The 9,306-nt window shown below is 35.1% G+C and overlaps 1 long non-coding RNA gene across 1 annotated transcript; it reads right to left on the reverse strand.

Annotated features, from left to right (window-relative positions):
• Positions 1-1,576: 1,576 nt before the first annotated feature.
• Positions 1,577-4,217, reverse strand: LOC145785044 (uncharacterized). The gene is made up of 3 exons (XR_014291108.1): positions 4,119-4,217; positions 3,127-3,327; positions 1,577-1,739 (listed from the first exon to the last, which is right to left on the reverse strand). It is a non-coding gene; the product is annotated as an uncharacterized LOC145785044 (long non-coding RNA).
• Positions 4,218-9,306: the final 5,089 nt, after the last annotated feature.

Raw genomic sequence — 9,306 nt, forward strand, 5'->3', positions numbered from 1 at the left:
TGCAATGTAAAAATTAATGTCCAAATAATTAAAACGAAAGAGGTGTGGGGGCTTGCTCCCCAGAAAAATTTAGACAAATAAGTTATAATCTTGTTGTGGTCACTTTTTAGGGATTTTTAGAAGCTATATTCTTTTTATCGAGACTTTGTATGTAATTAAATCCATCAAATTAAAATTGGATTAGGGTAGACATTTTGTTTAAAATTTATGTTAGCCCACCATTTCATTTTTTTTTTACGACCGCAAAAGGAGTTCAATGGTTTATTTCTCGAAAGTTTGTATAGTGTGTTGTAGCCTTTCAGCAGGCTAGAACTTCGAAAATTTTGCCTGCTGAGGTTTCCCTATCTTCCCAGATAACATTTTCATTTTATAACCTATATCTCAATTAGGGTGTCCGACGTTTTTTTCGTAAACATTTGTTCGTAAAACAATTGTTCGTAAACAATTGTTCGTAAAGCATTTCTTCGTGCATACAATTACCAATTGTTCGTAAAACAGTTACAATTCTTTACGAACAATTAATTAGGGTAGCGTATATGCTAGAGATGTGCTAGATGTGACGTGCTGTAGACGAGCAGACAGAGTGTATAGAGTCCCTAATTCAGAATGGCAACGAAAAAGGAAAGCCAAAACTTTTGTATGGTGGCCAGCTTTATTACAAAGATTATAGTGCATTTAACGCACAAGGGCAAGAAACTACTTATTGGAAATTTGAGCATTTTCAATGGAAATGTCCCGCACGAGTAACAACAGGGGCGCCGAAACAATTTTTGACTGGGGGGGGGGAGGAGCACGATTATGAAAAAAAGCACTTTTTTTGCTAAAAGGCCAATTTTTTCAAAACTTTTAAGATAAGATAGAGCGATAATGCTCATCTATCAGCTCACTATCGAGTAATGATACAAGTGTCCGGTATACAAAGAAGGACATGATACCATGGATGTAACCTACTGTGTTGCAGAATTTGTGCTCCAAATATTATTTTGAGCTTTTGATTAAAGATTTCAAAAATATTTTCATTGTCGAATATCTCAAAAACTAGACCAAATCGAAAAAACTAAGTGCATTTTCGGAATCAGGGGCCTTGAAATACTTTAAAATGACTCTCACCTTTATTTGTGCCAAAAACTTTTTGTTGGCCTGTGTTATAATTAGGCTAAAAGCGAATAGCAAAAATTGTTATATTGCAAAATGTGCAGTAGCTTACATGACTTTAAAAGGGCACCATTGCCCCTCTGTCTCTCATGATGCCCCTCCCCCGCTACCGGCGCCCCTGAGTAACACCTGAAAAATTGTTCACAAACAGTTGACCTATCACCTGTTTACGAACAATTCACTATACGAACAATTGATGTATACGAAGAAATGATTTACGAAGAATTGTTTTGCGAAGAATTAATTTTACGAACAACTGTTTACGAACAATTGTTGTACGAAAAACCGTTTACGAACAATTCACCTATAACCCTCAATTAGCTAATATTACATGTGCTTTATTGAAAAAAAGTGTTTTTTCATCAATCCGATAAACAAGAGTTTTTGCGATATCTTCAACTTTACGAAACACACTTTGTGAATGACACGATTTTATTTTCTGTAAACACAAATTGTACATTAGTACGTTTGAAGTTTTCGTAAATAAAATTTCGAGCAGTTTTATCAGCATAATTATATATATTGCAAAGTGCGCAAAATAGTTTCCATGTTCTGAATCTTCTTTTTCAATATCATTCCAATTTCTGGAAAAAAACACAGATTGTCGTTATTTTTTAAACTAAAGATATGTTGTTTTTTTTCCGAAAGCCCATTGGTCTGCAATTGGACTTGCTGTGTAGCTGAGAGGTGAGTGTTCTGCACGACACGTGGCGGCATCTAGCGGATGGAATAATGTACAGACCACAACAATTCGATTAACCTCACTAATAAAACTTATAATGTAGATACGGCCTATCAAGATAAGTAAGCAACGATCATGTTGCTAAAAGCGAAACTCAATCTATTGCATAGCCTCAGCAACAAAGTATGCATTAATATTTCAAAGCATCTACAAGTATGTAAAGTTGCTTGTGGGATGAAGTTTGTCTAGAAACTTTTCGTCTGATGTTGAGTATTCCAAGAACTTATTTTGTTAACTTAAGAGAGTACATCTGAACTTAACTTTTTCCCTTTCACGTATAATTGAGGTGAAAGACCAATGTCACATCATTGTGACGTAATTACTATCCATCCTTTTGTGACGACTGAACAACTATTTATGACATCGAAACATTTTATCAACATTTATCAAGTATATTGCTTGTTGGATCTAAAGTTTCTAAATGTACAGTTGATAAACTTGTTAGAGGCTTTCACTAACTAAACGTTGTTCGAACTTTAAAGCAACGTTAGTCTTTATGAATACACATTTAAACAAAATATTTGAAGCAGCGACTTTAAAACTGTTTTATATTTAGTGAATTATTGTCCGTCGACTTGTATTGTCCATCGGCCAAGTTGGATCACATCGAAGGATATTGAAACGTGAATCTTATTCGCACTTGGCACTTGGCAAAGGAATGTTACAAGATAATAATGTATTCGTTGCGCTGACACTGAATGCTTTGTAAGCGCTTGAAGCGGTGGTTTTTTAACCAGTGGTGAAAGCACTACAAATGGATTCGTGACCTGCTGCGATGGGATGCAGGAGTGTTGAATAATTGAGGTCATTTATAAATTGTCGTATGACGCCATATTTGTTTACAAGGCTTTCAGGCAACATTCTAAATTATAGGGTGGCTTCTATCTTTATCCATTTTAGGGAAGGGTGCGAGAACTGGTTACAACAAGGAAAAAGGTTAAGAAACACTAGGTTAGAGCACCGCGAACATGCGATGGATGCGCGAAAGTCGATAAGATCAAGTGTTTCAAATTAATTTGCAACGACAAGTTTTATAAATTCATTGTAGTGATGTAGCGACAGATCGTAAAATGTTATTTTTCAATTTTAAGTTTGACTGTTAGCACAAACCTTCAAAAGTCTACAGATTGTGACAAGCCTGACCACATCTTGAGATATCTCTGGTTCATTCATTTACAAGTTGAACAGATGAATATAAAAAACTACTGCTTAACTATTTCCAAACTTACCGAAACCATTTGTTGGTTAATAGCCCTCATCAGCGTCATTATACAGTATATATTGGCGGCCATTGGGCATCCTCTTCCAACCAATCACCTTCTTCATCACCTCGGCGGCGGCAGCTACGAATACATTTGGCTCGTCGTATGAGACAACGCCGATCATGTCTAAGGCACCGTATTCGTCGGCATTGATACAGGCAAGATGATCTGCAAAATAAAAGTTCAGTAATTATACAATGCTATCAAATACGGCATTTTATCAAAGTAATTTGAATTAAAATGCTACAAACCTCATTGTGTAGTTTAGTAATTAGGTAAGTGGGGTTTAAAACCCTATCTGTAGCGACATCGGGTTTTATGAGGACCTCCCACTCTAGTAGTGAAATATTTTACAAAAGGAAATATGCTAGAAATGTGAAATCTGTTAACTTTTATTTTTTATTTTTTGCGAATTTTTTAAACGTAAACTGGTCATTTTTCTACCTTCCTGCCTTTCACAATAAGCATTTCGTCTCAGGTGGCTAGACATTTTTGTGCAATGGTAGTTATATATATGTTAATGTTAGTGCAATATAAATGTTAGTGCAATTACTTTGAAACGTAAAAATGTTCAAAAATGCCTTATGCTTATGAGCAAAAGTAATGTTTTGTTTAGTTTAGTATTACTCTATGTTATAATTTAAAAATTTCAATTTTAAAGCTATTTTAAGGAAATTAAAATAAAAACCGATTTTCTGACGTTTTTTCATCTCAAACACTTTATTTCAATATATTTGTTAGATAAAAGTTTAATTTCTATACGCACAATACACATGGCTATTGGCTATTATCTTGTAAAATATTTTGGCTCTGTGATTCTCATAGCTCCCATTATTAGCGATTAATCAGCACGAGGCTAACATAGCCCGTGACGTACTTTCCGCGTACGAAAACACCCCGTACTAAGATAGGGCTAAACAAATTAATAAAGAAACTAAGTTTAGTTAAATGTTACAAACCTTCTTCTTCTTGTTCTTGCATCCACAGATAAAAGTAGCACGGCAAAGAGCAAAGCGAACACAACCAACTTATTCATTGTTGATAGTTTTGTATTTAACTTTATGACAATATTCGACTTGCCACGACTTATATACATAAAGCTAGAAGCTGTATGTTCGGAGCAAAACTAATTTTCCTGTTCCTGTCATGATTTTTGATATTTTGCTCAATTGTTAAACAACAACTTGCACGGACAATTGTTGATAGTTCTGGAGGAAATATTAAAGATTGTACATAAACACTTTGTCTCGTTTCAACATATTTCGATATTGGTGAAGCATAGAACCTATTGTTGCAAATTTAGGTTTATTCTACTTTATGTTTTTACATTATGGTTTCTTTGCTCGGCCAGTGCTACCAATGTTTTTTTTTGTCTGTTTACACCTCTCGGCTCACTCAGTCTCAGCAAACCTGTTTTCATGTTACAGTGTTCAGTTGAAGGAACTTTCTGTTGCTTTAAGTTCTGATTGTGTGACACTGACTTACTTTGTTTGTTTTATATTCATAGCTTTCATTTTGGAGACATACTTCGTTTTATCGTTCATTAAAACCTAATAAATGGTCGTCTCACCTATACACATCAGGATGAACAAAAAGTCCTTGTACCAACTTATAAACAATTCATTGCTAAAAAAATAAATAAAATTTTATCAAAAAGGTATCACAATTAGAGCTTACAATACTAGGCATAATTTTTTTCATTGACTTTCAATGTGTTCGACCTTCACTTGGATAACTCTCTCAATTCTTTGTAGGAAATTTTCGACACATGCACGTAGCTCATTCTGGGGTATTTTGGCCCATTCCCGCAGGAGTGATTGCTTCAGAACATCAACACTTGGGTCGGCAACGGAACAAGCCTTTGCCTCCAATATCGACAACGCATAAAAGTCCATGGAATTCAAATGAGGTGATTAAGGAGGCCATATTTCCTTGCTCCAGAATCTTGGAAGTCAATATGAGCACCAGTCCTGAGTCTTTCTTGAGATGTGGGATGGTGCACCATCTTGTTGGAACGTGAAGGGTTGATCTTTGTAGTGTTTCTTCATCTCTTCAAGGGTTGGAACCAAAATATCGTTGATGTAGCGATGTGAATTGATTTATTTTTTCAAAATGTTTACTTTTTATTCATTTTTAAATTTTATGTTAGTTGTCACTTAAATAAGTATTGAGCATTTTGAAACAAGAATTTGATCGAAAATATTATTGGCAGTATTTGAATTTACTAATTTACAAGTTAATTGCATTTTAAATCATATTTATTTTTGTTCCATTTACAGTAGGTATGCAGCAGCACCTTATTAATATTCACTCAAGTATGATAGCCATTTTCTTTGAAAGTGTAGTGTTCTATATTGTTTACACAATTTAATTTTTTTTTTAACTTGCAATTTGACACGAATAGTCGACAAAGTAGCAATAATGTAATACTAATTTTACTGTCTTGTCTTCAGACTAATGGGCTAATCACTTTCCCTCTAATAGATCATTATTTTGTCAGTTCAAATTGTAAGATGACGTTATTATGGCTTTTTATGACCTCATATTGATGTCATCGTCACCACTCCCGTACCCTATTGACGTCATCGTCACAAATAAATCTGAGGTCTCTTTCTATCAGACTAGACCCATTGAGAATTTAACTAAAATGCCTTTTCACTACCAATGGCGCTAAGTGCTGCTTCTTAACGCCCCCACACTTCTCAAAATCATGTCAAATATCGAAAAGTTAATTTTTACTTGAGAGCTTTCTGTAAGGCATTAGATGAAAGTGTTTTCGATTGAAATAAAAGTTCAACCGTCTGGATCATGGCTCAACATATCACAAATGGGTAATTTTGGCAAAAATGGAAATGTTTAGGCTTCTTGAAACAGGATATCGCTTCATCTAAGAGCAAAATAGTTGTCATTTTCGAAATTCTCATGGTCAAAATCATGGAAAACAATACAAGAAGCTAAACAATTTCAAAATTTATGATTTTTGAACTGGTCTACTGTGCATAGACATATTGGATAGTTACCGGATTACCAAATTAGATAACACTGTCGGTTCAGACACTATTTTTATTTTCAGTATCAGAGCAAAAATAAACCTAGGTAGTGATCTATGCGGGTGTGATGTTGGGCAACGTTTCTGTGCTTCATATCTTATTTGCTTGATTTGTGAAATGTAACGAAGCCACTTATGCACGCTTTAATAAAGAATAGAAATGGCGTATTTGAAGTGAAGTAGCCTAACTCACACTTAGCCTACATCATAATGGTTACGAAAACAGGAAATTAGCACTTGGTATTAGTGTTTACCACTTAATAAACTCTTTGTTGATCAAACAATAACAAAGGAAACAAAAGTTTGTTTTGTACAAACCAAAATTTTTTTCGGCAACACACGTTTTTAAAATCCATCTTGCATTGGACAACAATTTTTTTGAAAAATTTTGATTATCATAATTTTAGAGTGTTTTCGTATGTTGTTTAGGTCGCTGATTTCAAAAATGCCCTTAAAATTTTTGTAATGTCAATGGGTCCGTCACAACTTATAATTTTATGAAATCATGATTTCAAGTTATAGCCTATTCATTACAAATATCTCTTACATGGCGTAAAAATTGCGTACCACATCTAAAAAAAACACAATAAACACATAGTACGATAAACAGTATGGACACCTGGTCAAAAATGCACATTGGAAAGGGTCTTTCGTTTGTATGTGATGTCAAACTCCCGTACCAAACTCCAAATGTAATCTCCTATCATGACTTCATCCCACCTCCTTTGGTAGCGTTTTTCCACAACTGAAATGTCTTGATGAAACCGTTCACCATGCTCCTCGCTTACATGGCCCAAGTTATCATGGAAAAAATCCAAATGAGAATGCAAATAGTGCAATTTTATGGACATGCGGCATCCAAGCTTTTGGTAGCTTTCAATCAAATTTAAAACAATCATAACGTGGTCTTCTCTTCTATGGTTACCAAAAAATCCTTCCACTGTCATTCTAAAAGCTTGCCAAGCACGTTTTTCCAAAGCAGTCATTGATTCCTCCAGTTCTTTTGATGCCAACATTTTCCTTATTTGGGGCCCAACAAATATCCCACCCTTTACTTATTTAGCTTCAGAAAGGTTTGAAAACATAGAGCGAATGTGTTGAAAGGCACAACTTGCTCGTCCCAATGCTTTTACAAACTGTTTAGCAAGCCCAAGTTTTATATGTAAAGGTGGAAGTAATACTTTACTCCTTTCAATGAGGGGTACATTTTTAACATTGTGGAAGCCTGGGGTGAGTTCTTCGCGTACTGGCCAGTCTTTTTTCAAGTAGTGCTGCTCATCTGCTCTGCTATTCCACAAACAAAGAAAGCAATAATGTTTGGTATAGCCTCCTTGCAAACCCAACAACAAAGCAATCATTTTAAAATCTCCACACACGTCCCAATTGTGGTTTTTGTATTGTGTCAAGTCCAGCAATATTTCTACTTGGCACTAATACCAGTAGACACCAGTGAAAACCATGATACCTAAGCCAGCAAGTAGCTTAAACCATGCAACTTGGATCACTGGGCCGCTTCATTTGCTTTTCTACTTTTTTTTACCAAATTTAACCATCTAAAATCATACTAACACTATCAAATTTACACTGCAAACTTCACCAGTCACTAAAGTCCTTGCCTTCAACGGCTGACTAGCTAATAAACAACAAAGGCTTAGCTACTAGCCCAATTCTCCGAGAAATGTGACCAGTTGTAAACCGCCAAAATTTTGACCAATCACGTGTTCAAAAAATTTCCACGTTGCAAGTTTATAGCTCTTCAGCAGTATCTAGCGAGTGATGAAAAGGAATAATAAATGATTAAGGCAGAATGTGTGATATCGAACACCACTTTAAAGAAAATTATAATCTCAATGCGCAATATTTTGACTAATTTTCAAATATAACTAAAATGTTTTTTTGCAAATATCTTCCAAACCATTAACATTAGACAAAAACTAGCACCAAATTCGGCATCAGAGACCTCAAAAACATACAGAAACACTGAATAAGATAGATAAACAAAAATTGTTGTCTTGTGATATTCTTCGAAAGTCTAGGCCCGAGCTACAGCTTTGGCGCAATGAACCTGTACCGCATCTTTTCTTGCTTGGTATGCTTGTAACAATGGCCTATGGCAAAATATATAATAATGTGAAAAATCACAAGGAGAGAATCACAAGAAGTGGAATTGCAAAGATGGATCTGCAACATCCTGTAGACCAGTAGCGTTGACATGAGGGTCCAAAGAGTATTTTTTTACCAAGGTCCAAGTTGATTTTAAAGGCCCGTAAATTTTTTAAGGGGTGCGGGAACTTTAAGTACCACAGCATATTCTATAGATATAATGCGTTTTTTGGAGACTTGTCTTGATTTAAGGTCCGAGGATCTCATTGTTATCGGGCCCAAATTATCCTCTCAACGGCCCTGGTAACATCAGGCCACAAGAGATCCAGTACACCAGCTCTGGCACTCTACATGCCAACCTGGCTTGCCAAAGATTGAGGATGTCTTACGATCCAATTAACCTTCTCCGATGGTTTGGAAGTGTTGAGAGGAGAGAAACGGATGGATTAATTATTGCCGAGATGTATCCTACTAGTGTACTGTAGCTCCTAGCACGAAGGCCCAATGAATAAATCAAAGTTTAACTCTACTTTATGTGTAAAGTTAATTTTTCGCTAACGAGTGTAAAGAGGTAGTTAAGTTGGCTACAAATTTGTTCAGGGTTTCCGTATTAATTGTTTTCTACGATAAGTTCATTAAAAAGAGGATTTATTTTAGTTTTTTCCTACGAATTTGAATTACATTTCCTTGTTTTTGATGAATCGTGTTTTTGTTCTTTAAAGCGCTGCTTTATAATATTTGGTGCATCTACGATAAATAATAATTATTATTTTCCTGGCTCTGGTTTTTGGGAAAACTGCGACAAAACTTCCATAAGTGAGTAAATAGACACTATTTAATAATACAAAAAACTCCTTATGAGAAGATACTGCTACATTTTTTCATAATACTGGAAAAAATTACGAGAGTATCCCTCAAGTTGGATTCCAACAAGAGCTTCAACTTCACGACATATAGATTATCTTTTGATTAAAGCAAGGTTTGTTTATGAAGCG

Source organism: Aplidium turbinatum, chromosome 16 (genome assembly GCF_918807975.1).
Source record: "Aplidium turbinatum chromosome 16, kaAplTurb1.1, whole genome shotgun sequence".
NCBI classification, from domain to species: Eukaryota; Metazoa; Chordata; class Ascidiacea; order Aplousobranchia; family Polyclinidae; genus Aplidium; species Aplidium turbinatum.